This window comes from Rhipicephalus microplus, chromosome 5, assembly GCF_043290135.1.
Source record: "Rhipicephalus microplus isolate Deutch F79 chromosome 5, USDA_Rmic, whole genome shotgun sequence".
Classification (NCBI taxonomy): Eukaryota; Metazoa; Arthropoda; class Arachnida; order Ixodida; family Ixodidae; genus Rhipicephalus; species Rhipicephalus microplus.
Genome location: NC_134704.1, coordinates 58,434,712 through 58,462,598, shown reverse-complemented (window position 1 = coordinate 58,462,598; position 27,887 = coordinate 58,434,712). Strand labels below are relative to the sequence as shown.

The 27,887-nt window shown below is 48.8% G+C and overlaps 1 protein-coding gene across 1 annotated transcript in view; it reads right to left on the bottom strand.

Moving 5' to 3' along the window:
- Positions 1-15,250, bottom strand: part of LOC119174499 (uncharacterized) — a 38,978-nt gene extending 23,728 nt beyond the window's left edge. Inside the window, exon 1 of the mRNA XM_037425428.2 lies at positions 15,120-15,250. The gene's annotated coding sequence lies outside the window, so the exon portion shown is untranslated. The remainder of the gene's footprint in view (positions 1-15,119) is intronic.
- Positions 15,251-27,887: the final 12,637 nt, after the last annotated feature.

Sequence of the window (27,887 nt, the reverse complement as noted above, 5' to 3'; positions counted from 1 at the left end):
ATTCTATTTGCACCCTTCTCGATCTTTAGGTTACCCACAAGATGATGATTTTTCGCTCACAACCAACGACGCCGACGCCGGAATATCTGCGAAACGAGCTCCTCAACGCTATCGCGTTAAAATGTGATGATTGGGTGTAATGTTCTGCAACTGTATACCAATTGACAATGGTTTACAATAAAAACTGATCCTGAATTTTTTGTTTTGTTAGCTTTTTTTTTCAGGGAATGCAGTAACGATGCAGGACATGTTCGTGATATGATTCCTATCATTGTGAAACCGTAAAGCAAACAAAAGCTGCAATAAGTGTCATATGTGCGGTACCGATGCACGTCCACTATATATGGTAGATTAGCACGTCCTCGAAGTCCCGTTGTCGAGCGTCCTTGGGCTTGTGCTACCGAGAAGGAAATAGAGAAAGGGGAGTGCGGAAAAAAAGGATGTTGTGGGAAGTTATCGGGAAGGAGAAGGCGTGGGTCCGGGAGGAGAGAACTGTGGGCTTCGAAACGTGCTTTCTCGAACTCGTTCGCATTTGCGCGTGAATCGCCGCAGGTGGTAACGGGAAGGCCGGGCATCGAGACCCGTATGACGTAAGAAAAAGAGTTAGCGTCATCATTTGCACCGCGTGTCACCACAGCAGCTGCCGCTGAGAGGCAGCGACACCGAGCACGCGGCGCGAAACGCGTTTTATTGAGACCAGAAATGTCGCGCCACAATGTGTGCTTGTTGTTCCCGTGCTTGGGACCTTCTCTCCGCTCCAGAGCGTGCTGGCGAGCCCGTCACATTGCATCGGCTCACACGCGTCGGAGATTCGAAGACCTCGGACGAGGGAAGGTTGTAAACGCGGCGTTCAGGCTGACCTTGAGCAAACAGCCGGTGTAGGTTGAAAGGATTGCGCAAGCTGCCGCTCTTTTGTTGTGCCCCATGGGTGCGAACAACTGGTTTTATGCGAATATGAGCAGAGCGCCTCTGTGAAGCCGGCATGGATTTCAAGGACTTCAAGGACTATATAAACAGAAGAAGGATTTGGCAGTTATCTTATTCCGCCTGATTGAAACGTGCCCCCTTCGTAACCACATGCCAATGCCGAGAGCGAACCCATCCACAGTGTCGGGTGAAACACATGCACGGTAAAATCTTTTTTGCAGAAGTGGAAAAAAGGGGGCTACGGCCAGCTTTTGTGTATGTTCGTGTGTCTCTGTGAGCGCGCATATATACACAAACGAAAATTGCTATACTTGGGAGGCGGGGCTTCCACTTCGCCTCACACGTATTCAACCTGACACCAACACCATCTACCATCATCCATATCATCATCATCATCATCATCATCATCATTCTTATCATCATCATCATCATCATCATCACCGTCAGCTGGTACCAACCATCACCAACCACCGTCATCAGCATAATGAATGGCCATAATCTTCAACTAGAATTTGTTTTCTCTGTCCTCTTTTCATCTTCTGCTTAATCTGCTGCATCACTCCGAGAATACGTGCAGCAGTTTCTCCGGCGCGAGATGTAAATAACTCTTGATAGGCAAGAGCATGAGTAGAGAGAGAGAAAGAAAGAAAGAAAGAAAGAAAGAAAGAAAGAAAGAAAGAAAGAAAGAAAGAAAGAAAGAAAGAAAGAAAGAAAGAAAGAAAGAGAAAACTCTTGGTGAGACCAGGTTCGAATGCGCATTCCCATAGATCCGAAGGAGAAAAAGGAAGAGTAGAGGCTGAGAGGAGGAAAAGACTCAGCTTCTGAAGTCTTAACTGCCAGCACGCCGCATCGTAGCCAATCGGCTCTCCAGGCACGCAAACATCGCATAGCCTAGAGCTTAGTCTTGTGTAGTGCAGCGTAGACAGAGGTTGGGAAAGGAAAATCAGAATGATGAGGAGAGATGTGAGGGTTGTATGAGGAGAGATGTGAGGAGGGATGTGAATGAGGAGAGATGTGAGGGTTGAGTTGAATCCGAGCTACTCGCAAAGATTATCGCTAATATAATTAAGGCTACCTTACATTTAACCAACCGAAGGACCAACCAGGATTTCATACATTCTACTCAACAATAGGCGATATTAACGCTATCAATCAGGTGATAGAGAAATCCGCTATTTGATTCGGTTGTAGTATCAGCTGCCACACAGGCGCTGCAGAATCAGAGAATCGAAGAACCGCATACAAGAACACTAGAAGACATCTACAGCGGCTCCATACCCTACGTACAGTTCTGCATAAAGAAAGCGACAAAATTTCAATAAAGAAGGGTGTAAAGAAGAGAGCCACAATCTCCCCTACATGCTATTCGCCGCGTATTCACGGGGAGCTTTCAGGGCCCTAGATGGGAAGAGTTAGGGATAAGAGTTGATAAAGAGTACCTTATGAACCTGTGATTTAACTGACGAGATTGCGTAATGGGTAGCTCAAGGACGAATTGCAACTCGTGATTACTGAATTGGACAAGGAAAGCAGAAAGGTATAGGTCTGAAAATTAATATGCAAAAAAATTAAGTACTGTACAACAGTCTCGGAAGAAAACAGCGAGTTGCAATAGGCACTGGAAGTGAAAGAATACGCCTGCTTAGGACATGTAGCGACCGCCGAGCCGAACCACCAGACTCAAGTATACATAGAATAATAAGGATGGAGTGGAGCGCATTCGGCAGGCATTCTCAAACCTGGTAGTTGATCACCATCACTTAAGAGCGAGTTATGGAGCAGCTGCATTTTCCCGGTACTTGCGTGTACAGAGCAGAAACCTGGAGGCTCACCACTATAGTTCTACTTAAATTCAGGAGCATTGGAAAGTAAAAGGATAGGTGAAACCTGAAGAGTCAGGAAAAAGTGCCAGGCCTGCGCAGTAGGCGCAGCACAGTGACAGCGAAAGCTAGAAGACCTCTCAGAGCCTTTTCAAAACACTCATTGCTATAACTACTGCAAGCACACTAGCTTGGTGCCCACTAGGGCGTTAATAATAAACTTTTGGGTAGTAGGTCCGCATTCGATATGCTGTTTTTCGTCATCCTTCTGAGAAGCGTTGTATCCGCTTAACACTTGCAAGGAATTTCGTGCCAATTGTCCATGCAGTGGCTGACGACGATGAGGAATTATGGCTGAAGTGGGTATGCGCCACAGTTAATACGGAAACAAGAATAAACTTTTGTAATAGGTTGGAGCATTGGACAGCCCACTCATTACGCTATTCACATTGTCAAACGACTGATTGTTCGTTCGATGTTGTAAAACGCTTTATAAGTCGTACTAACGCGATTGCTTTCCAGACATCAACACTCGCTCGCTGGATTTCGTGCTGACCGGTTGTGCCCTCGCGATCCCCGACATCAGCGTAGCTCTGGCTGACTGGGCTGGCCCTACGCCATCTCCTGACGCCGGTCTTCGACGACAGCGTAGCTCTGGCCTACTGGACTTGTCCTACGCTATCTCCTGACGCCGACAAAAGCTCTCACCAGTGGTGCCCTGTCCTCGGACTCCTGCAACCGTGTCCATCTTTCCTGTCTTCTCCTTACTTCCGTTGCTCGCTGTCCCTTCGCCTCGCTCTCTCCTTCCTCTCTCTCTATTTCTTTACCTTTTAATCATAACCTTTCAATCCCTTCTCTACCCCCATCCCTCGTGAGCTACTGTTGAGGTGTCCACTCCTGAGAGACAGTAATGTCTAGTTCACACTGCAACATCCGCTTTCTACAGCGACCGAAATTCCCCTGCCGCCGAAACGCAGCGTCGTTCGCACTGGACGCGCCCCGCGCCGCCGAATATGCCATCTACCACGGGGCGAACGCGGGATGGATGCGCTGTCACCCGGTTGTTGTCGCGGCTCGAAAACGCCACTACGCTATCCGGTGGTGTATACTTCGACGATTATCGTACGCAAGAAGCAAGAAAAGACAGTACTGCTTACTTTGCTGGCAAGTGGCTGTCTTGTAATGCACGAAGAGCAGAAAAAACCACCGACGCCAGCGGCATTGGTGGGTTCGTTTTGCTCTGCAAGACCGCAACAAGCTCGGTCACGCCAGCAGCAAGCTCGGTCACCTCTTTCACGAAATACGGAGGCGAAGTAGGCACAGAGTAGGTTAAATTCCCGTTGGTTTCAACATTCAGTTACGTGCACTGCGGCATAACAAGTGAGTAGGGCTTCGGCCGCCATTTTTCAAAATTCCTTGACTAGCGCTCCTATTGGTCCGCGGTGACCGATTCGGCAGCAGACGCCACAAAAATCGGTTTGAGAGCGATCGGCGCGGAGAGGGCCCTTTCGGCGGATCTCGTCGCCGCCGAACCGAATTCGGAGCACTTTCGGCGGCCGGAATGCTCAGTGTGAACGCGGCCTTATGGGGCTCACTTTTCTCTTTTTTTCACCTAAAATCACCCCCCCCCCCCCCGACATCAAACCTGCCTAAGGCAAGTTTGACAACTAGTCACAAGCGCCGGTGTAGATCAGAGGTAGAATACTGAACTGGTACCCAGATGACCCGGGTTCGAGCCCCACTGTGCCATTAGCGGCGGCGGCGTTGCAACGTGCAACTGCGCGTGACCCGAAAAGAGATGTCATAACAGCTTTCGCTGTAAAAAGCAGAGTGGGTCAGGGAACAAACGGGTGGTACACTTAATGGGTGGGTGCTTATAAAGCATTTATTGTCTTCTAAAATAATTTTTGATGCCGAAAGGCCATGTACGCTGGTACCATGCAATATTACTGCGATATTACATGTACTGTGAAGCCTGTGCTTGTAAAGCAAGAGTTATTTTTACAGTATTCCCTTGCAGATGAACGCCTGCTTTCCACGCAGTCAGCCTGGGTTCAATTCTCACTCGGGCGCAGAATTTTTTATATTTGCATTTTTGTCAAATTTTCGATCATAGACCAGATATGCTGTTTCGTTCACGACAAACGACGCCCATGCTGACACCAAATTTTCTGTGAAGCGAGCTCACGAAAAAAAGAGGTGACGCTATTTCAGACAATGCTGATTTATATGTGGGGTTTCACGTCCCAAAACCACCTTATGATTATGAGAGACGCTGTAGTGGAGGGCTCCGGAAATTTCGACCACCTGGGGTTCTTTAACGTGCGTCCAAATCTGAGCACACGGGCCTACAACATTTCAACCTCCATCGGAAATGCAGCCGCCGCAACCGGGATTCGATCCCGCGACCTGCGGGTCATTGAGACAATGCTCGATATGTGCAAACTTTGACATGGGCCTGTTAGGTCCTTGCTAGCCGTCGAAAGGCGAGCCCTGCAGTTCTCCCCGTGCTCGAATGCTTAGCCAATAGTGGCGAATGCTAAGCCAATAACGACACCAACAAAGACCACATGCATTTTCATAACTTTACTGATTCTACGCTAAATAATCTCAGTAGTCGCCCATTCTGCTTCCAAAAAGAAAAGGCCCCGAAACTCCACCAGAGCGGTCGGAGTGCAGTCCTGACATACACGTGGCCAGTCGTGCCACGGCCATGCCGAAGCTTTTGGCTACACGGGTTCTACACTTATGGGTGCCCACTGCCTTTCGTGCACTCGGAAACGCGGTCTGTACGCGGTGGCTGACGTAACCCCCCACGCTGGATCTTCCCCACGCGTTTAGCAAGTGGTGGCAGCCACCAGCACTTGCAGAATTCATGGGGGACACTGCAGTAGACGCGTCATCACGGTGATACCATAGTTCTAGGGAGCCTCCATAGGCGAACAGAACGCTTCTTTCCTTGCCACAGCCGGGAACTCGCTGATCGAGCCAACCAAGATCACGTGACATCCTCCCGTAGGCTGCTCGTTGCGTTCTTCGGTTCAACCTGGTCTCGTTCCCAGCAGCCAACAGACCATTGATGCTCGCGGTTAAGGAGAGGCCATGGCCGGTACTGGAGCGATCTGTTGCCAAATGGTTCTCGCTGACGACGTTGCTCTTCCGGACAGAGACGGCTTGAGCGACGCAGGAGGACGCAGAGGTGTATTGGTGCGTCTCCTCGTCGTTCCACTTCAGCATGCTGTCATCGACGAAGTAGCACGTATGGACGCGGGTGCAACAACCATTGGAGACGACGAGGGCCACGACCTCTACGTGCTGGTCTTCGCGGTCTATCAGCAATACCGGCTGGTTGACCTGCAGCCGCCGGTCGGGATGTTCGATGTTCCACGTTCCTATGGCTGAAGCCAGCGAGCAAGAAGGCGCCTTGTTGCACGTTGGAGACGCCTCGGACACCATGAATGTTCCGCGAATCTTCGTCTACTGGATTACAGCCAGTGCTTCGCGAGTGTCACGTTGCAACTGAACGAGAGCATCGAATGTTCGATGGTGCGCGTGCTGCTCGCGTTCTGCGTGCTAGGCCACTTCTTCGTCTTCAGCCGAAGTTTCTACTCACGCGCCCTCTCACGTGAAATGAAACATTGCGTTGCGAGTGGTGCAGTATGACTTCCGCGATGAAAAAAAAAGCAGCATATTCACGGGGTGAATGATGGACAGTGGGGCGAAGCATTTATCCGTCCATTCGTTCTCGCTTCCGTCCGTCCATGCGTTCGTCTGTGTGACTGTCCATCCACCCATCCGTGCGTGCGTCTGTTCGTGCGTCCACACATCCATCCGTGCTTCCGTCCCTGCGTTCGTTCATGCATCCGCCCCTGCGTCCGTCCATGCGTCCATCCATCCGTGCAGCCATCCATGCGTCCGTCCATGTATCTGTCTGTGTGTCCGTTCATCCATCTAGTCAACACTCCAAGTACCATCATCTCGCATCTTTTCATCATATACTCCACATATAGAAGCACCACGATCCAGCGGACATTACAAGGACTAAACGAGAGGTGGCACACGCACACTTTCTAAAGGCTTGCGCTTCATGTCTACTTCCCACCTTTAACCACCTCGAGTTCATGGTATATACTAGTTCACTGTATTCATGGCACTGCGGCCCAACGCTCGCGAAACCTTTCTAAAACCAAAGAGGTTAAGCCCAGCGAGTATAACGTAGCAACTTTTTCTTCTCAGATAGTTCTCAATGTACATGCCAATGGCTGCTAATGGGGAATGAGAAACAGGAGAACTCGGCTTTTAGTTAACGCGCACGCTGTGAATTTTTATTTTTCAACAACGCACAGGAGAAATCTCCCACCGGCACCACCTTGCAGGTCAAAGCGTAAGACATGTAACGTACTACGATGAGGGATGAACGGGTGCCACTTTAAAGAGTTTCGCCCCTAAAAAAACCGTGGTTGTATTGCAGTTCTCGATGGGCAGGCTCATGGACACTCAACGTGTTCCACAACAGTGCAACAGCGCTGATAGCACTTGATGGAGGTGAGGCTGAAGAGGTTTTTCATCAACATTATGATCATCAGCACCATATGTCAAGCCAGTCATCAACATCATCACCACCGAAATATCTCGAGTCAGTTGTCATTATCATCATCATCAGCCTGACTACGTCCACTGCAGGACAAACGCATCTCCCATGTTGTGCCAACAACCCGGTCCTGTGCTTTCTTCTACCACGTTATTCCTGCAAACTTTTTCATCTTTGCAGGATGGTCAGTGGGGCGCTGAAATAGGGCAATAGGGGTTCACGCACGAGAACCTCGGTCGCTGTTCGAGTGGAAATTGGGGAACCCTTAAGCTTCGTCTTATCTTGTCCCTTGTGCGTGCTTCAACTATTAGGTGCACATGTTTTCATTGTACGATGTTACTCAATAAGTTTAAATTGTGAATTACTATAATGTAATCTATATAATGGAAAGTGACTTCTGTCAGTTAAGCTGTGGCCTATGGCTTCATTCTATGTAATGGGTAGCATATGCTTTAAACTACTACGAATAATTATGCACTTGAAATGTTTCCGAACATGCTATACGCACCCACTACGTGGTATTAAGGGAATATGTGCAGTAACGGTTGTGCTTTCTGTATGGGGTGGCCAACATTAAATAATGAAGTCCATATGATAATCACAGCTTCCGATGCCCGATGGCAATGTACTCTTATACCACGCCAAGTTACTGCGATATTACACGTATTCAGAAGCCTGCATACAAGACGCGCGTGTTTTTCGGTGAATCTATTCCATGGTTACGTGAAGAAGTGTTTCATGGCCCCTTCAACTTACGCTGTCACTATAGGGTGGCCGCCACTTCATTTAATTATAATATAGTGTGGCCAGGCACACAAACCAAACGGAAGGGCCGTACATGTTTGGGCATATATGAATTAAGTTCTGTGAGGCAGATCGACGAGTGTGATAATGCTAAAGCAGCGCACACAGACAAGGAATGTGTATCAGCACAGATGTGCTGGCTGTTTACGCAATGCAGCCCCGCCGCGGTGGTCTAGTGGCTAAGGTACTCGGCTGCTGACCCGCAGGGCGCGGGTTCGAATCCCGGCTGCGGCGGCTGCGTTTCCGATGGAGGCGGAGATGTTGTAGGCCCGTGTGCTCAGATTTGGGTGCACGTTAAAGAACCCCAGGTGGTCTAAATTTCCGGAGCCCTCCACTACGGCGTCTCTCATAATCATGTAGTGGTTTTGGGACGTTAAACCCCACATATCAATCAATCAATCATGTTTACGCAATGCAAGATTTATTGCCGCTATTTCTGCCTGGAATATTGGTGCGAAGTCAGGCAAGCGAAGAGAAAATGACCAATATATTGCTGCTGAATAGCTGTCCACTTGTGCCTCCTCGTCAGTAACGGAAGCATCTGTGGCTATATTACCAAATTTATCCGCACGCTTTTAATGTGGTCTTCCCTAACAACTTCTTTTAAATAGATGGTTTCGCAGTTTGTAAACAAACTGGCTAGCGCCGAACGGCCTACCCCGGCAGACTTCCGGTGCGGCACTTCCGGCAATGCTTTTTCAATGGTTCCGGCGGTGTTTTCGTAGGGTGTTTCAGTTTGCTGCTCTGTTATTTCTGGCGCATTCCTTTGCAGCAACTTCTAGCGGCTACATGAAGGGGACCGACGTATTCACGGCAGTTGCAGGCTACTATACTGCAGGTAAAACTGCTCGCGTGGCCGATGCGCGTCGCGCCATTTATCCGTCGTGGCGTTCCGATGAGCGCGCCTCCCTGCTCCATGGTAGCTCTGGTAGTGGTCGCGCCTACACAAGCAGAAAAAACATCAACTGCATGCAGGAGAAGTTCGTCAGTGAACTTAATTGGGCCTGTTGGTACTGCATGGTAACGATGAGGATGCGCTTTGAAGATGCGGACCGGGAATGGACAGCGCACACCTGTCTTTTCCCTGTTTGCGTCTTGAAAGCGCTCCCACATGTTCGACATGCAGAAGAGTCGCTTGATTCATTGTGAAGTTGTTCAATTCAGCTTTTCGACTAGAACTCGAAAGCTCCCCCCCCCTTTTTTTTTTTTGAACCACGAACATATTTGTGCTTTCGTCTAAGCATACAACCTCTGGATAAAACGCTTATTTCTGCGCCTGTGTCGCACCGGACACTTTCTTAAAGAGATCAGTGGCGATCTGAATCGCTCGCGATCCGAAATGTTCATGTGACTGAGAAATTATAAATGTACTGATGTGATGACGTTAACTGCAGCTGCAGGGTCACGCGAACTATTATAGTTTACTCACGAGTAAACTATAATAATGAATCATGAATCAAACTTTCAAGTTGAAGCTACCTAAATTTACAGTCCATGTGCACACCCAAAAGACCAAAAGATACATTAGCTAGAATGCGGCGATGTTCATTAGCGGCAAAAAAAGACAGGCGATGAGTCATTTGCTCGCACATATGAGAGCCCACTCGCCGGCGTCGCTTTCAATGAAATCAAATGCAACGACAACAAAACGTGGGCACCATGGTGTCCACGTCTGCAAAGAAATGCTGCAAAGGAATGCGCCAGAAATAACAGAGCAGCAAACTGAAACACCCCGTCGTGCACGACGTACACTTTGCGGCGATTCGTGTTAAGTGCGGGTGCTTTGTGTCCCGTGTTGTTTCGAACAGTGCACATAATTTATATCGCTCAAACTATAAAATATGCACCTTTGCGGTGGGTTTTCAGTGTTAGTTTTCACGTTTTTCTGCCCATTTCAGGCGTCAGTATATACACTTAAGTGCCATGGGTGTAAGACGACAGTGACTGCATGATGTGTTCCCAGTAACCGGGCGCCTTCGACTATAGTCTGTCTGAGTATCACCTCTGTGCCATCAGTCTGCGCTGAGCTTTACATTGCCTTTGGTGACGTGCATAACAAACCTACGCGCTCCTAGTGGGAATCAAGTTTTCTCGCGTGATCGCTACAATGCAGACGCTCTTTCTATCGTCATCGGTCAGAAAACAGAGAGTTTTGACTAGCATATAAAATTAATTCAGGCATGTAGACTGCATCCTGGTTTGACAAAACTGTGCTCGAGTTGCCAGCGCTTCAAAGAATATTTTATCCGCATAAAACATAGAAACACAAGCAGCCACGGCCAGCAACAAACGCTAAAACCACGCAAAGACAAGCGAAACCGGTAGCTTCCAGGGGTGGTTTCCCGGTGAATATATATATATATATATATATATATATATATATATATATATATATATATATATATATATATATATATATATATATATATATATATATATATATATAATATGACTACCGTATAATTAAGTACGTTTGGGTAAATTATAACAGGAAGTGCCACCGATATCTTGGTCGATTCTCCCGCAATGGGCAACAGTTGATACGTGAACAAGAGCAGCTTGCTCGTGCAGGCATGTGCGACAATAATTCTCCCTCTGCCGAGGAAGTTTAGGCACGCATATATATGGAGTTGCTCTGACAAAGCATCTGTGGGAACAGGCAAAGCGCTGCACACCCAATAATTAGACGTAGGCTATTGAAGTGAAATGACGAGCTGTGTATCGCAAAAAAAGTTGCTTTTGAACGCACAACAATTTCTAATAGCTCTCATGCTACAGACACAAATAGCGATATCAAATTACGTTATGTTGCACTTGATAACACTGGAGCACGAATTTTTATTACAACATATTGCACTAATCAGTATGGGGTACTCACAATATCACTATTTTAGCGTTCTTCAGGTGCACTTTAAAAATGCAATACTCAAGGGGAAGAAATCACTTGTTGCAATATGGGTTGTGAAGAATACAAAATTTTTACCTCCGGCTTCGTATCACGCCACGTCGAGGCGCTAGACGTATACGTTCTACAGGCGAACGTAGTGCAAAAACAGCGTCACGTGTAAGTACACACTACAGTTGCTACGACACATTAAAGCAAGGAAAAGGGGGCTCTTTTGCATCACAGGGGCTCACTTTAATCTTAAGGCTGTCACAGAGAACACGGTTTTTTTTCCCGCTTCTGTTCTTTTAGACTGTGTTCATTGCGAGGTTGTTCGTATAAGTAGGCTTACTGTTCTTACACAAAGCAGCCCCACATGCATGTAATTCATTGCGCTCGCCCCACGTTCCGCAGCCGTATCTTAGTCCTGCATGCATTCTTAGGTACGCAGATGCTATGCTGGCGCTTAAGCTCGCGTTACTTTCTCTCCTCTATATCTCCGCTTTCCTTTTTTTCTTTACAAGAACTCTGGGAGTAACTGCGACCCTGTGCCATCGGCGCCCTTAGGAAGATCGCGGGGTCAAACATGCATCCGCGGCGTTGGATTCTACGGGCGTGGTGCCTCCGACTTGAGCCGGCCACCAAGCTGCAGCCCTTCAGAGGCGCCAAGAGCTGAAATTCAGAAGCCGCGAAAGTTATCGGAGCAGACTGCGTGGCGTGCGCCGGACCACTTTCAATCCTATGCGTTTTTCCTGTAGGCGGCGTTAATGTAGTCGGCTGCTTGAAGTCACTATACGCGGTTGCCTGTCGTGCTGCAGCCCGTTTTAAGCATCCTATACGACGCGGAATCCGGTTAAAGGGGAAGAAAGAAAAGAAGTGAAAGTGTTGCTCTCGCTACGCGGTTTTATTATTATTTTTACATGTCCCCGCTCCCAAGTAAAAGAATCTCCACCCACCCATGCCCCGTCGCAGCGGTGCTTCCTTTACTGTGGTGTTCCTATGTTGCGAACGTGCGGGGACGTGCTATTTTTAATTTTCTTGTTTTTATCCCCTTATATAGTGGCGAGGGGGTGGGGGGTGTCGATGAACACTGTAGGTCAGGGGTTTAAAATTTCACGAAAGTACTTGTACGCATGTCGTTTGCAGCTGTGCTGAAGTCACCAATAAACAGCCTCTGAAAATAAATAAATAATAAAGAAATAAATAAACTAAAAACGAACGCGTCTGTCTCTTCTGGGATTTATTGTCTTTTCGGCGCCCTTCGTGACGCCTGAAGAGTGTTTCACGGGACATAACTATATGCTTGAAACTGGCGATTAAATAATAATGAGAACTGAAAAGTGTAGGAAAGTAACAGGAAAGTGACAGGCGATGTTATTAGTAGTAAATGTAATGTAAACTCTCGATTGGTCTATATACAAGGAACATGGGTTCTAAATTGTCACCTACCGTGTCATTGCCACGCAGTGCCTACCCGTTCATTCTTGTCTCGCATTAATACCGTACGCGACCAACTCATTTTACTTCGTCTTGTCCGTTTCCGACGGCACAAAATGAAGATAACGGCTTGCAGTCGACAACCGTGAAATCCTGATAGGCTCAACGCATAGTGCTGGCATTGTACGCTTGTATTATGGAGGAATAAGTGGCGAGGAGGTGATATCACCCGCAGGAAGGGTAGTGAAGGCGACAAAGAAACCGCTCTCTCGTTTTCGAACTCGGAGTGGCTTAGGCGTTCTTTCAAGTGTTTGTTCCACAGGAAGCTCGATCTACGCATATCGCTTGAGGGTAGTGGGGAGAGGGGGGTTGGCTTACATGATCGTTTATCTATATATGCGGAGCACCTCTGTCTGTCTGCCTCAGTAAGTGAACCACACCAACGAAACAGTGGGTCTCGAACACGGGTCCACTGCATGCCAGCCCAGTATACTACCACTGAACCAACGTTACTAGGCTATCTAGTAACGTTGCACTGAACCGCGCAGGTGCTAAAGACTTGTTCGCAAACTTGCCTTCGGCAGGCTTGTTGTCGGGGAAGGAATCGCGCAACTATGACTGATAAAGCGTTTTAGGGCAGCAAAGGAACAGCAAAGGAACAGCCAGGCGTCATACATGCGAATAGCGTAACGATTGGGTCGTCCAATGCTCCAACCCATTACAAAAACTTGTTCTTGATCACCTGTTAAGTGCGGCGAATATCCACTTCAGGCATAATTCCTCATCGTCATCAGCTACTCCATGAACCATTGGCACAAAATTCTTTGCAAGTGTTCAGCGGACACCACGCTTCTCACAAAAATGACGAATGATAGCACAGCGAATGCTGGCCTACTACCCAGAGATTATGATTATTAATGCCGTAGTGGGTGCTCAGCACGTGTGCTTGCAGTAACTACCCAATGACTGTTCAGAAAGGGCTCTGACAAGCCCCTCTTCTAGCCTCTGCTGCGACTGTGGTACTCTTTCAACCCAGGCCTGGCGTTTTTAATTGCAACATCAAGTATATGACATTCTAGGCTGGATTTTGCCACCGGCGTCGGCGTCGACGTGGGCGTCGCCGTCACTTACCGTATATGTATATATATATATATATATATATATATATATATATATATATATATATATATATATATATATATATATATATATATATATATATATATATATATATATATATATATATATATATATATATATATATATATATATATATATATGAACGCAAAAAAAGAAAGAAATCTGAAAAAGACCCCTGCGCGCGGAATTGAACGTTGAACCTCTGAGTCGTTAATGCGAGGCGTTAAGCACCGAGCCACGGAGAAGCACGTCCTTTACCGTTCAAACGGCAAGCTATTTATATCTACCACTCAACGCTGGTGATTGGCATCTCGGGGGGAACTACCGCATTTTCAGCATTACCAGCAAGATGGCGCAAGGAGCGGGCGGCGGCGTGCGCTCTCATCTCCCAAGCGTTCTTTGCCCAGCAGAGAGAAGGTGGACGCTCGCTCATGCACTCTTCTCTCGCGGTGGGGAGGATCGTACGTCTTGGATGGCCTGTGTGGCCTGTGGCTTTCACCGGAACAATTCTGTTGTAGTTACCGGGCGCACAAAGGTCACTGCAATTGTTTCACAGTCTCCATTTGCGAAAAGAGCGCTCTTTTCACACACAGCGAAGTAACAACTGAGGCGCTTATTCGCGTACACCTGTACCTGTGAGTACGTTTCGTGCGTTATTTGTGCGTGAGAAACGCGGGGCACGTTTCTATCTGCTTACCATTCTGCGCGTGACCTTCCCACTTGTTGCTATCACGTTCATTGCTTCTCCCTTGCAGCAAAGCTGCGGCATTTTTTTTGTTGTGTGCTTGGTGTTGCTGCCAACACAAATGACACTAATAAGGCAATACGGTCTTCCTTTGAAAATAGCATGGAAACAGTATACATGAACAACAACGATATTTCGGAAGCTTTGGATGTATTCCAACAACCTCAATCCTGGAGAAAGGAAATTATCGGAGACGATAGGAGGAAAAGAAAGTGGAAACTGGGAAAGTGGACATGGCGGAGCTCAGCGTTGTACTTAACAATACAAACTCAGAGCAACGCATTGGGAATATCGCAGCAAAGCACACCGTTGCTTTAATTCGTTGTATACAAGTGAGCGCTGGGGTGGACACCTCCATGTCAGTGAAAGCAATGCCAGACGCACTGAGAGAAGGATAAGTTCACCCATGAGGTTTCATTCTTGTTTAGTCAGAACCCCACGAAGTGGTACAGCGTAAATGCAGAGAATTATATTGGTGGCTATCTTTGAGTGAAATGTTAAAGTAATGTAGAATTAGAAGCGAAAGACGACGGCTAGACCCTGTTTGTCGATTTGGGCGTAGTTACGCACACTTGCGCCAAGAGTTCCTGAAGCATAAGCTATGTGTTGCTCCCTCCCGTCACAGCTTTATGGGCCAACACCGCCCCCCTCCCCCCCCTAAGGGGGATGCGTGAAAGCCCGGTGTCAAGGGACGCTCGCGGTCATAACAAACAATTACTGCATCGGAGCTAAGTAGCTCCTTCAGCTTCTCAAAAGCTCGTTGGTGCTCACCTTTCCACTCCCAATCGTGGTCCTTGTCTATGGGAGCCGGTATAGGGGTTCCGCCATTTCGTTCCTGCCCTTGAGGAAACTGCTGTAGAAGTTCAGTAGACCCAAAAGGCTTGCAGCTCTTTCTTGCTAGTGGGCGTTGGCGCTTGCTAGATGGCACCAATCTCGCGCGGGTGGATACCTGTGTTATCAATCCGGTTTCCCAAGAATTCGATGCTCTTTTTGTTTAATTCACACTTTTCCTTGTTAACTTTCAACTGCGATCTAAGCAAACGCGCCAATACAGCCTCAAGTCTTCCGGCGTGCTCTGCTGCGTTCCGCCAGGAAATGAGGATACATCAAGATAAACCTTAAAGCCAGGAATGCCTGCCAACAATGCGTCGATGACTCGTTGAAACACCCATGGCGTGACGGAAATTCCAAACGGCAGCCGCCTGACCTTGTGCAACTCCTCGATAGTGTCGACACTTCAGCTGACACAGCATCGAGAATGAGCTGTTGATAAGCTTGAACTAGGTCGAGTTTAGTGAATATGTTCCTTGACCCGAGAGTCGATAATATTTCCGCGGCAGCAGGCAAAGGATACTCGCTGGTATTAACGGCCTCGCTTACCGTGCTGCGGTAATCGCCACAGAGACGTAAGGTACCGTCTTCTTAGGGGCGAAGCTCCTTAGGGCGTGGGTCTGTCGCTCCTCTGTATGTGTGGAGTAGTACGTAGCTACCGGTAGCACATACCCGCTCTAGAGCGGGTATGTGTTACAGGGGATGCGAGATGGGAGATGGCGGTACTAGGAGTGTTCACTAGATGGACGCACGGACGGATGGACGGTCTCCCGAACGGGCGCACGGACAGACGGATGGACGCATGGATGGTCGCGCGGACGGACGGAAGCAAGAATGAACGGACGGACAGAAGCACGGACGGGCTGACGGACGTTTTGCACACTCATCTTCATTCACTCCGTAGACATGCTGTGATTATTTTCCTTACTACCACCAGCGGAGTTGCCCAATTGCAGTACTCGACTGGTTCCCAGACTTATTGTTGCATCAAGCGGTCCAATTGTTTGTCGACGTCGTCCTTTATTGCTAGCGGGACTGGATAACTTTTCAGGAACGTTGGTTTGGCGTCGTCTTTCAGTTCGATGTGCACTGGCAGTCAGTCCATTAAAGCCACGAAGATCACCGCGAAAACCCCTCAGAAACTTGTGATAGCACGTCTTCAACATTCATTTGCTGAATTACATGCAGCCCAATGGCCCAAACCAGTTCCTCCCAAGCAAACTGTTACCTCTTGTCTTCACTACGAACAAAGACAGTTTTGTCATCCGGCCCTTGAATTTCACCACACAGGGGTGGAAGCGGGCTTCAGTCTTTCGGAGCAGCTTTGGAGCAGTAAAAAAGGGAATTTCGGAGCGGCCCTGAAGTACCAAAAGGTGTGTTTTGAAGCAACAAAATTAATTTTGGAGCAGATTTCCCGGGTCACACATCACTGTTAATTATAATTTTCGCTTTGTGGTAAACAAAAAAAAACAGTGTTTTTTTAGTAAGCATGCAATGCTGATCAAACGACTAAACCTACGCCGAATTGATATGTGGCAGACCTTACAACATCAAAGCTGAAAGCACATCGACTAAAAAAATAACATAAGCGGCGCTCTGGACAGCTGCTGGAACTCAGATGAATGAAACAATTTAGTGTTAAAATGTTGCAATGTTTAAAGTGTGATTAAAACACCGCATCCAACATGACCAACAACTCAATAGAGATCAGCTAATATAATAAAAGTTGCCTCCATACTAAACAAATAGGGCTGTAAGCTTATGTAAACAATGTAGACATGTTCCTGCCATCGAAGTGCCCCACCCGACGTGAGAACCGCGAGAAAATTTAGACGCGCTCACCGCGCCATTGCTAGGCAATTAAGTGAAATTTTTTTTTATTACAATAGAAATTATATGGACACTCAACGGCTTTTCGCCATCATTACCATGTTCCGCGTAAACTACTATAAAAAGACGCGGGAGGGTGCAGCAGCGGTGAAATTTGATTCTAAGGGCGTGGTTGCGATAGCTGGCGTGCGCGCTGTCGGCAAGCGTCAGCGCACGGCTCGTAAACCGTTCCACGTGGTGCGCTTTCAAAGGGAATAGATTGTGTGATAAGAAGAGTTCTCCCTGAAGCTGCCGTACTTATTCTCTTACACCAGCGTTTCGTATAGCGCCGCGATGTCGGATCCAAAAGAGTACTCGTGATGTTTACGACGGCAGCAGACGCTGCGTGTTTTCCCGAGTGAACTTTTTATTTGGGCGAACTTGTGCCCGGAAAAGGAAACGTCACTCTACAAGCAATACACCCTGTAGACTGATATCAGCGAACATAAAGCGTCGGCCATCGATAATCTGCCAAGAAGCGAAGCTCATCGGCATTTCTACGGGTGCCATCGAATATTCCAGCGTTATGGCTAGCGGCCGCGTAAGTTCCAGAACAAATATTAATGTACGCGTTGTGCACGTAACCTTATCGGAACGTTCTAAGAAGATTATTTAGGTGGTTCCCAGTCATTCGGGTGGGGTTGCCACACGGAAGCGTTACACGCGTAATGGTGCGTAACAATATATATATATATATATATATATATATATATATATATATATATATATATACCGGGTGTTCAAAATTAAGCTTTATGATTTTTTTAAAATTAGGCGCTCGAAGGCACGTGAGAACCACTTGTGCAAATAAGTTAAGCGGCCAGGGGGACAGAAAGTTAGATGATAATTATCGCTGTCAGCAGCCCAATTAACTAAAATTTAATAATTAACTTTTTACTGGCTGCGGTAAGTTGGCATGTTTATATTGAAAAAATGTAGGCAGTGGTGTTTGTACACAGTTTCAGTTGGAAGATTTTTTCTAGCACGCCTGTGTTCCGAGATATCCGGCTCCAAAGTTTAATTGTCTTTCGCACGATTACGCATGCAAGAGGGTGAGGGTCCGCGCAAAGCTCCTCCCTAAAGTGACGCATCTGTTGCGTGTGGTGTTTAGTGTGTGAAGAGGGTGGAAGCGTAGGCATAGGTGATAGCAATTACCCTTGCCCTCTTCGGCCGGCGAAATCAAAATGTGACAGCGCGGTGCGCCATGAGCCTTACGCATGATCCTGATGAACGCGATAACAGGAGACCATTTTTCGCGACGTTTTTTCGTGACTTTAGATCACACTGAGACATCTTCTTGTGAACGCGTTAGCAGGACCGTCCTGCACTAGGGTGCCTCCGGTTAGAGCACAGCGTCTCTGCATTGAAGGTCTACCAAGGAAATCCACGTGGAGTCCTTTCGAGCTAATATGGCTGCTTCTGGCGTGAGGTATTCTACCAAAGTAAAAGTAGACGTGGTGCTTGCAATGGCTGAAATGAATGGCAACGCTTCGTTAGCAATGGAGCTTTACGCGTCTCGCCACCCACACCGTCCCCTTCCAACAAGGCCCACTTTCACAAACCTGTTTCGACGCTTCTGCACAACAGGCTCTGTCCACCTTCCGAGACGGACCAGGAAGGCAATCGTCGATGAAGACTTTGAAATCGACGTTGTCGCGTGCGTAACCTCGATGCCAGAGCTCAGCATCCGACAGATTGCCGATCAGTGCGGTCGCAGCATCGGAACAGTCACAAATGTTTTAAGAAAGCACAAGTTCCATCCATATCACGTTTACCTTCATCAGGACCTAAATGAGGCGGACTTTGAAAGGCGAGTTGACTTCTGCAATTGGGGCCTCATCAAAACTGATCAAGAAAATGACTTTTTGCACAGAATAATTTGGACTGATGAAGCTCGGTTTTGCCGAAATGGAAGTGTTAATCTTCACAACGCCCATTATTGGGCACAAGAAAACCCACACTGGCTGAGGCAGCACAAGCATCAAGTTCGCTGGAGTGTGAATGTGTGGTGCGGCATACTCGGGGACAGGATCATCGGACCTCACTTTTTTGAGGACAACTTGAACGGAAAGATGTACACAGAAGAAATATTAGGTGTTGTCATTGATGATCTTGTCTGCAGTCTTTCCCTGAATGACCTGCGCCAAGTATGGTTTCAGCACGATGGAGCACCACCACATTTTTCTACCAGGGCGAAGAACTGGTTGGACAGACGTTTTCCACAACAGTGGATTGGGCGCGCAGGAGCGATGTTTTGGCCACCAAGATCACCTGACCTTTCTCCGCTCGACTTTTTCCTTTGGGGCTACGTTAAAGATCGAGTTTACGTAACAGAGCCCAGCGATGTTAATGACATGAAGGACAGGATAACATCTGCCTGTGCGAGTATTCCTGCAGAAGTACTGCGCCGAGTCATCGAGTCGACGCGACAGCGGTTCATGCTTTGCGTTGCTGCCGAAGGCAGGCATTTTGAACACTTTTTGGGGCATTGACGTCTTGAGAGGTGAAGAGTTTCGATGAGATTTGTGCATGACCGAAATATGCTTATGTAGCAGCAGGAAATATGCGTTAGCAAGGATAAAACTGTTTCAGTTATTATTGGTGGAGTTGTTGCTCTTGTTTCAATAAAAGTTACAGTACTCGGACATCAGCAGTCACGCTATTCGCGTAGCCCAGGCAACGACCACGCATGCTTCTCTAGTGATTATTACGCACGCGCACTGGCATCCAGATTCTCCGCTCGCACCATTATCTCGGCATGGTATCTGCCACTATCGTTAGAGGCTCTGCAGTTGCGTGTTACGACACTGGTTGCAAGCGTTCTTCGATTTTTGATTTCGACGGCCGAAGAGGGCAAGGGTAATTGCTATCACCTATGCCTACGCTTCCACCCTCTTCACACACTAAACACCACACGCAACAGATGCGTCACTTTAGGGAGGAGCTTTGCGCGGACCCTCACCCTCTTGCATGCGTAATCGTGCGAAAGACAATTAAACTTTGGAGCCGGATATCTCGGAACACAGGCGTGCTAGAAAAAATCTTCCAACTGAAACTGTGTACAAACACCACTGCCTACATTTTTTCAATATAAACATGCCAACTTACCGCAGCCAGTAAAAAGTTAATTATTAAATTTTAGTTAATTGGGCTGCTGACAGCGATAATTATCATCTAACTTTCTGTCCCCCTGGCCGCTTAACTTATTTGCACAAGTGGTTCTCACGTGCCTTCGAGCGCCTAATTTTAAAAAAATCATAAAGCTTAATTTTGAACACCCGGTATATATATATATATATATATATATATATATATATATATATATATATATATATATATATATATATATATATATATATATATATATATATATATATATATAGAAAAAGGGTTTATTGACGACTGTTGCGACGGTGGTCCTACGAAGAAACACGATCGTGCAAGAGCAACGGTCAAGCAGATGCCGGCGATGATCAGCACGAGCCGAGCGAGCGAAGCCCAGCACCCAGTACCCAAGCGGTGGCGATGTTGCTTGCCAACGACGCTCTTTCTTCTTCACAATTTGCCCCCGCCGAAAAAGAGCCATCCTGGCGACCTAAGAGTCTGGAGGCAGAGGGCTATAATATGGCTTAAGGCGGGCGACGTGGACGATGTCACGTCCACGCCGGCGCATGTCGTCAGATGGGGAAAGTGGCTCGATGAGAAAATTCACCGGCGAGGTTTGCTCCAAAACACGGTATGGGCCCTCGTACTTTGGAACGAGTTTTGAGGAAATGCCGGGGGTTTGGTAAGGAACAGCCAGCCATACAAGTGATCCCGGGGAATAGCTGGGGCTTTGGGAAGAGTCGACGTTGTTTTCTTTCTGGCGCTGTTGTTCTCGAGACGTAAAGGTGCGTGCGAGTTCACGGCACTCTTCCGCATTTCGGGCAGCTTCGGACACAGATGGGCATTCGGATGCGTCAGGGCGGTATGGAAGGAGAGTATCGATGGTGTGGGATGGTTCGCGTCCATAAAGAAGAAAGAAAGGTGAAAATCCAGTGGTAGACTGTGCCGCGGTGTTATATGCGAACGTAATGAATGGTAGAATGCGATCCCAGTTAGTATGATCGGATGTCACATACATGGCGAGCATATCGCCAAGGGTGCGGTTAAATCTTTCCGTGAGCCCGTTAGTCTGCGGGTGGTATGCCGTGGTCTTGCGATGAACAACTTGGCATTCAGAAAGCAGAGACGTGACGACTTCTGATAGGAAGGCTCGACCTCGATCACTTAGTAGTTCTCGAGGTGCACCATGTCGTAATATGAAGCGATGAAGGATGAAGGATGCTACGTCCCGCGCAGTGGCACTTGGAAGGGCGGCGGTCTCAGCGTAGCGTGTTAAATGGTCCACAGCGACTATAATCCACCGATTTTCATCTGATGTTGTCGGTAGAGGGCCATAGAGATCAATTCCGATCCGATCGAAAGGTTTGGCAGGGCATGGAAGCGGTTGAAGCGCACCGGACGAGTGGAAAGGCGGTGATTTGCGACGTTGACAGTCAGGACAGCCCATAACGAATTTTCGAACGAAATTATACATTCCGCGCCAGTAGAAGCGATGGCGAATGCGTTCGTGAGTTTTGAAAACTCCGGCATGACCACATTGGGGATCGTCGTGAAAGGAGGCGCAGATTTGTGATCGCAAGCTGCGCGGGACAACCAAGAGCCACTTACGACCTTCGGGGGCGTAGTTGCGTCGGTGTAGTAGCCGATCACGAATGGCGAAATGAGCAGCTTGACGTCGGAGAGATCGTGGTACCGCAGTGGTTGACGATCCAGAAAGACAGTTAAAAAGAGAAGCGATCCACGGGTCCTTGTGTTGTTCACTGGTAAAGGAGTCGAGGTCGAGAGATGCGATGGAGATACCAGTGGTTCCGCAGGCCGAGTCGGGAGGTAAAGGCGAACGCGACAGGGCGTCGGCGTCAGAATGCTTGCGTCCGCTGCGATAGATGACACGAATGTCGTACTCCTGGATTTGCAGTGCCCACCGAGCTAGGCGGCCAGAAGGGTCTTTCAATGTGGCGAGCCAACAAAGTGCATGGTGGTCCGTTACCAGGTCGAATGGGCGACCGTACAAATAAGGGCGGAATTTGCGAAGCGCCCACACTAGCGCCAAGCACTCTTTTTCAGTGACGCTGTAATTGGCCTCAGCTTTAGTAAGTGTGCGACTCGCATAAGCGACGACGTATTCGGAGTAGCCCGGTTTGCGTTGGCCGAGGACGGCGCCTATAGACCAACCCCACTAGCGTCTGTGTGAACTTCCGTTGCAGCTGTTGGGTCGAAATGCCGAAGAATTGGAGGAGATGTTAGCAGACTACGGAGCATGGCAAACGCGACGTCGCAGTCAGAAGACCAGGATGAAAGGTCTGCATCACCGCGTAGGAGGTTGGTCAGTGGTGACATGATCGATGCAAAATTTCGCACGAAGCGCCGGAAGTACGAACATAGTCCGACAAAACTGCGTAATTCTTTCAGTGTAGTAGGTTTCGGGAACTCAGCGACTGCTCGCAGTTTTGCAGGGTCGGGTCGAACACCCGACCCTGCAAAACTGCGATATATATATATATACATATATCGTAAAGAAGAAAAAGTACTCCGGCGCAGAAGCAGCATCGGGCTCGAGCTCGGGAATTGCGGCTGGTGCATCGCCTTCCAAGCCTTCCAAGCATCAACCTTTCTGCTTAATAAATCTCCTTTATAATTGGTGGAGGTGCCGGGGTCCGTCCCTTACACTTTCCCGCTGCCATCCTGGAACTCCGTTCTCGACGGCTACCTTCTGCTATGCCGGACGCCGATCAGCAGACGCTTCCATCTCTTCCGGCCACCTGTCCAGGCAGTGTTCCTCAGCGGGAGCCTCCAATCTTCAGTGGAACAGATGACAACGACGTTGAAGATTGGCTCCCGACTTTCGAACGGGTGAGCGCTGTTTAAGATGGACGGACACGGACAAGTTGACACGCGTGTCGTTCTACCTCGCGGGTGTAGCCAGCCTTTGGCTTAGAAACCACAAGGCAGACGTCCGAACGTGGCCGCAATTTAAAACGTCGATTGTATCAGTCTTCGATCGACCTGCCATCCGAAAACTTAATTCGTGCAGAGCAACGTTTACGCACACGCGCACAAGAAACGGGTGAAACCTTCACAAGTTACATAGAAGACGTCGTCGATTTGTGCAGACGCGTGAACGCCGAAATGACGGAAGCTGAAAAATGTAAGCACATCCTCAAAGGGATTGACGACGACGCTTTTCAAATGCTCTTGGCGAAAATCCCGACCACTGTTAACGACGTAGTTAGCCTCTGCCAAAGCTACGATGAATTGAGGAAGCAGCGAGCTTTGACAAGACGTCCTCCAGCGCACGATTTGGCATCGCTGTCTAGTGTGATCAGTGGTCATGACCAAGCGTCACTAATAGCCGAAATAAAAGCATTTGTCCGCGAAGAAGTTGCACGACAGCTTTCCTTGGTGCCTTTCACACCAGAAGCTACCACAACTTTACCATCGTCTCTACGTGACGTCATTCAAGGAGAGGTCGCCGAGGCCTTACCAGCTGCTCGCGAGCCTAATCTTGTGGCTGCTCCTCTCACCTACGCCGCGGCTGCAGCCATGCCAACGCGCAAGGCGCCTGCGCCTTCGTTCCAGCCTCGCGCGAGCTATCCCCCAGCTCCAGTTCAGTGGACCAGTACTAACACCGCCAACCCGTGGCGCACCCTCGACAATCGCCCGATATGTTACGCTTGTCGATACCCCGGACACGTCGCAAGGTATTGCCGCCGCCGGACGCATATCACCAATGAAAACCGCCGTGAGCCTTTCTTCCCACTTGACTCCAACGCGCGATACGGTTCCTCCACTCCAATTCCAGCCCGCTACCAGGACGACCATCGCCCTCGGTCGGGACGTCTTCGCTCGCCCTCTCCACGCTGCCGCTCGCCTTCTCTTATGCGTCGACGGCCCGTGCCTAACGAGGAGGAAAACTAGACGACGCAGTTCCTGAGGCAAGAACTGCGCAAGTTTCGGTTTGCCCAAGTCCTCATTTGTCACCTACCAATGTTATTGATGTGTTCGTCGAAAATATCCCTACTGTCGCTCTTGTAGATACCGGTGCAGCTGTTTCTGTTATAGATGCTGGATTTTGCCGCTCAATTCGTAAGGTTACGACGCCTTTCTCCGCTACAGAACGCCGCTTCGCACAGCCAGTGCTCAACCTGTTCAACCAACCGCAGTATGTACAGCCCGCGTGACAATTCAGGACGTTCTGTATACGATAGAGTTCGTGGTTCTTTCATCGTGCTCCCATAATATTATTTTGGGATGATACTTTTTGTCGCGTCATGACGCTGTAATCGACTGTGCTAGGGCTGAGGTTGAATTTTACTCACTGGATGACCAAGTGTCCGTCGACACCCAGTTTGCCGCTAAACTTGTCGTTGGTGATGACCCTACATCCCTCCATGCTCTTTTGCGTTCGTGCAAGTTTCATGCAGCGCCATATCCGACGGCACAGTCTTCTTCACACCATCTCCAATATTCATCGCCCGAGGAGCCCTCCCCCTGCCTTTTGCTGCCCTCGATCCCTCCATGCTCTTTTGCGTTCGTGCCAGTTTCATGCAGCGCCATATCCGACGGCACGGTCTTCTTCACACCCTCTCCAGTATTCATCGCCCGAAGAGCCCTCCCACTGCCTTTTGCTGCTCTCGATCTTGTAGAAGGCCCAACCACAATGCCAATTTATAATCATGAGTCGTCTTCTTTATCCCTACTTTGTCACGAGTGCCTTGGCCACGTCGAGACAATCAGTTCTTCCAGAATTATATCCGTCCCCGATGAGGTGCCTTCTACCTCCGTCTGTGAGCTGGCTGTCGTCTCCGCGCCTGACTCAATGTCGGCAAACATATGTCAACCATTCATCGCTGCAGATTTGACATCTTCGCAGCGTCCACAACTCCTCACCATTCTTGAGAGCTACCGCCATTCTTTCGACGTTGAACAAACATCTCTCGGCCGTGCCTTAGCAGTAGAACACCACATCGACACTGGGTCCCACTCACCGCTGCGATAACGACCATATCGCGTGTCCGCTACAGAACGCCGCGTCATTGCTGACCAAGTAGGCGACATGCTTCGCAGAGGCGTCATTAGACCTTCACAGAGCCCATGGGCGTCTCCGGTGGTCCTCGTCAAAAAGAAAGACGGTTCTATTCGTTTCTGTGTCGATTTCCGGCGATTGAACAAGATCACGCTGAAGGATGTCTATCCACTACCGCGCATTGACGATGCTTTGGACAGTTTGCAGGGTGCCGAGTTCTTTTCCTCGTTAGACTTGCGGTCAGGCTACTGCAGGTGCCTATGGCGGAGGCCGATCGCCCCAAAACCGCTTTTGTCACGCCAGACGGCTTATGTGAATTCACCGTCATGCCCTTCGGACTTTGCAATGCACCTGCAACGTTCGAACGAATGATGGACAACATCCTGCGTGGACTAAAATGGAAGATATGCTTGTGTTACCTCGATGATATCGTGGTCTTCGCCCCTAACTTTGACACTCACTTACGTCGCCTCCAGCACGTCCTTACTTGCTTAACTAACGCCGGTTTGTAATTAAACCAAAAAAAATGTCGATTTGCCATGCGTCAACTGAACATTTTGGGCCACGTTGTTTCCAAGGAAGGCATCCTCCCGGATCCCGAGAAATTGCGAGCTGTTACGGCGTTTCCCAAACCTGCCACCATCAAAGAACTTCGAAGTTTCATCGGCTTGTGTTCGTATTTCCGGCGATTCGTCCGAAACTTCGCGTCTATTATATCACCTCTCACGCAACTTCTCAGCAGCTGTAAAGATCTCTTTTCGTGGTCCCCTGCCTGCGACGAGGCTTTCACTACCTTGCGACGGCTTTTCACGACGCCACCCATTCTGCGCCATTTCGATCCTGAAGCTCCAACTGAAATCCACACCGACGCCAGTGGTGTAGGCCTGGGTGCTGTGCTCACACAGCGTAAACCGGAGCATCAGGAATACGTCGTAGCATACGCTAGTCGCACCCTTACCAATGCTGAGAGCAACTACAGCGTCACAGAAAAGGAGTGCTTGGCCATTGTGTGGGCCCTTGGAAAGTTTCGCCCATATCTATATCGTCGTTCTTTTGACGTCGTGACCGACCACCACGCGCTGTGCTGGCTTTCGACGTTAAAAGACCCATCTGGCCGCCTCGCTCGCTGGGCGTTGAAAATTCAAGATTACGACATACGCGTGGTTTATCGGTCAGGACGGAAGCATGCTGACGCCGACGCCCTTTCCCGTTCCCCCCTGTCACAGAATGTCACAGCTGACTCCGCTTGCGATTCCACATTGTCATCGCTTGACTTTGACACCATTGCTATCGAACAACGCAATGACCCGTGGACTGCATCTCTCCTCAATCATCTCTCCCGCACTTCTGAACTCCCAAAGACGCGAACGCTTCGGCGCCTAGTTCCACACTTCTCGATATGTGACACGCTTCTCTATCGACGCAACTACGCACAAGAGGGACGCAAGTGGCTGCTCGTCGTTCCACGAACCCTGAGGTCGCAGATTTGTTCCTCTTTCCACGCTGACCCACAATGTGGCCACGCACGAGTCTTCAAGACCTACGAAAGACTTCGACATCGCTACTACTGGCGTGGTATGTATACCTTCGTCCGCAACTTCGTCCGCTCTTGTGACGAATGTCAGCGCTAAAAATCTCCACCACACGCCTCCGCCGGTGAACTGCAGCCTTTATTATGCCCTTCTCTACCCTTCGAACGGGTTGGAATAGATATTTATGGGCCACTTTCATTGACTCCGACTGGCAACAGGTGGATAATAGTTGCTATCGACCACCTAACGCGCTATGCTGAGACCACTGCTCTTCAAACGGCTACAGCACAGGAGGTTGCCACTTTCCTACTGCGTCATTTTGTGTTGCGTCATGGAGGCCCTCAAGAACTCCTCAGTGACCGCGGCCGCGCCTTCTTGTCCGAGGTCATTGAAAAATTGCTCGCTGAGTGTGCTATTGTACATCGCACATGTACCGCTTACCACCCTCAAACCAATGGGGCTAAGGAGCGCTTTAATCGTACTCTCGGTGACATGCTATCTATGTATTTGACGCCTGACCACTCTAACTGGGACTTAGTCCTCCCATTCATTACATACGCCTATAATACGGCAACGCAAGCAACAACAGGCTTCTCCCCTTTTTACCTCCTCTACGGCCGTCACCCCTCCCACACCATTGACACCATTTTGCCTTATAGACCGGACGCGTCCGAGTGCCTACCGATCTTGGACGCCGCCAGACACGCAGAAGAATGCCGCCAGTTAGCTCGTCGCTTTACCTGCGATGACCAAAACAGGCAAAAAGCAATTCATGATGCCCAGACCTAAACTCCCGTTTTTCTTCCGGGTGCTCTTGTATGGCTGTCAGTGCCGCATCGCACACCTGGGCTCTCTTCCAAACTTCTGCCAAAGTACGATGGGCCATATCGTATTCTCGAACAAACTTCGCCAGTAAACTACCTCATTGAGCCTCTTACACCACCATCAGACTTTCGACGTCACAACCGCGAGGTTGTACACGTCCAGAGGCTCAAGCAGTACCATGGTTCAACGCCGCCTGCACAGGACTAAGTCGCCAGGATGGCTCCTTTTTTTCTCCGTGGGGCTATTGTAAAGAAGAGGAAGTACTCCGGCGCAGAGGCAGCAGCATCGAGTGTGCAGGAGCGGCTGGTGCTTCGCCTTCCAAGCATCAACCTTTCTGCTTAATAAATCTCCTTT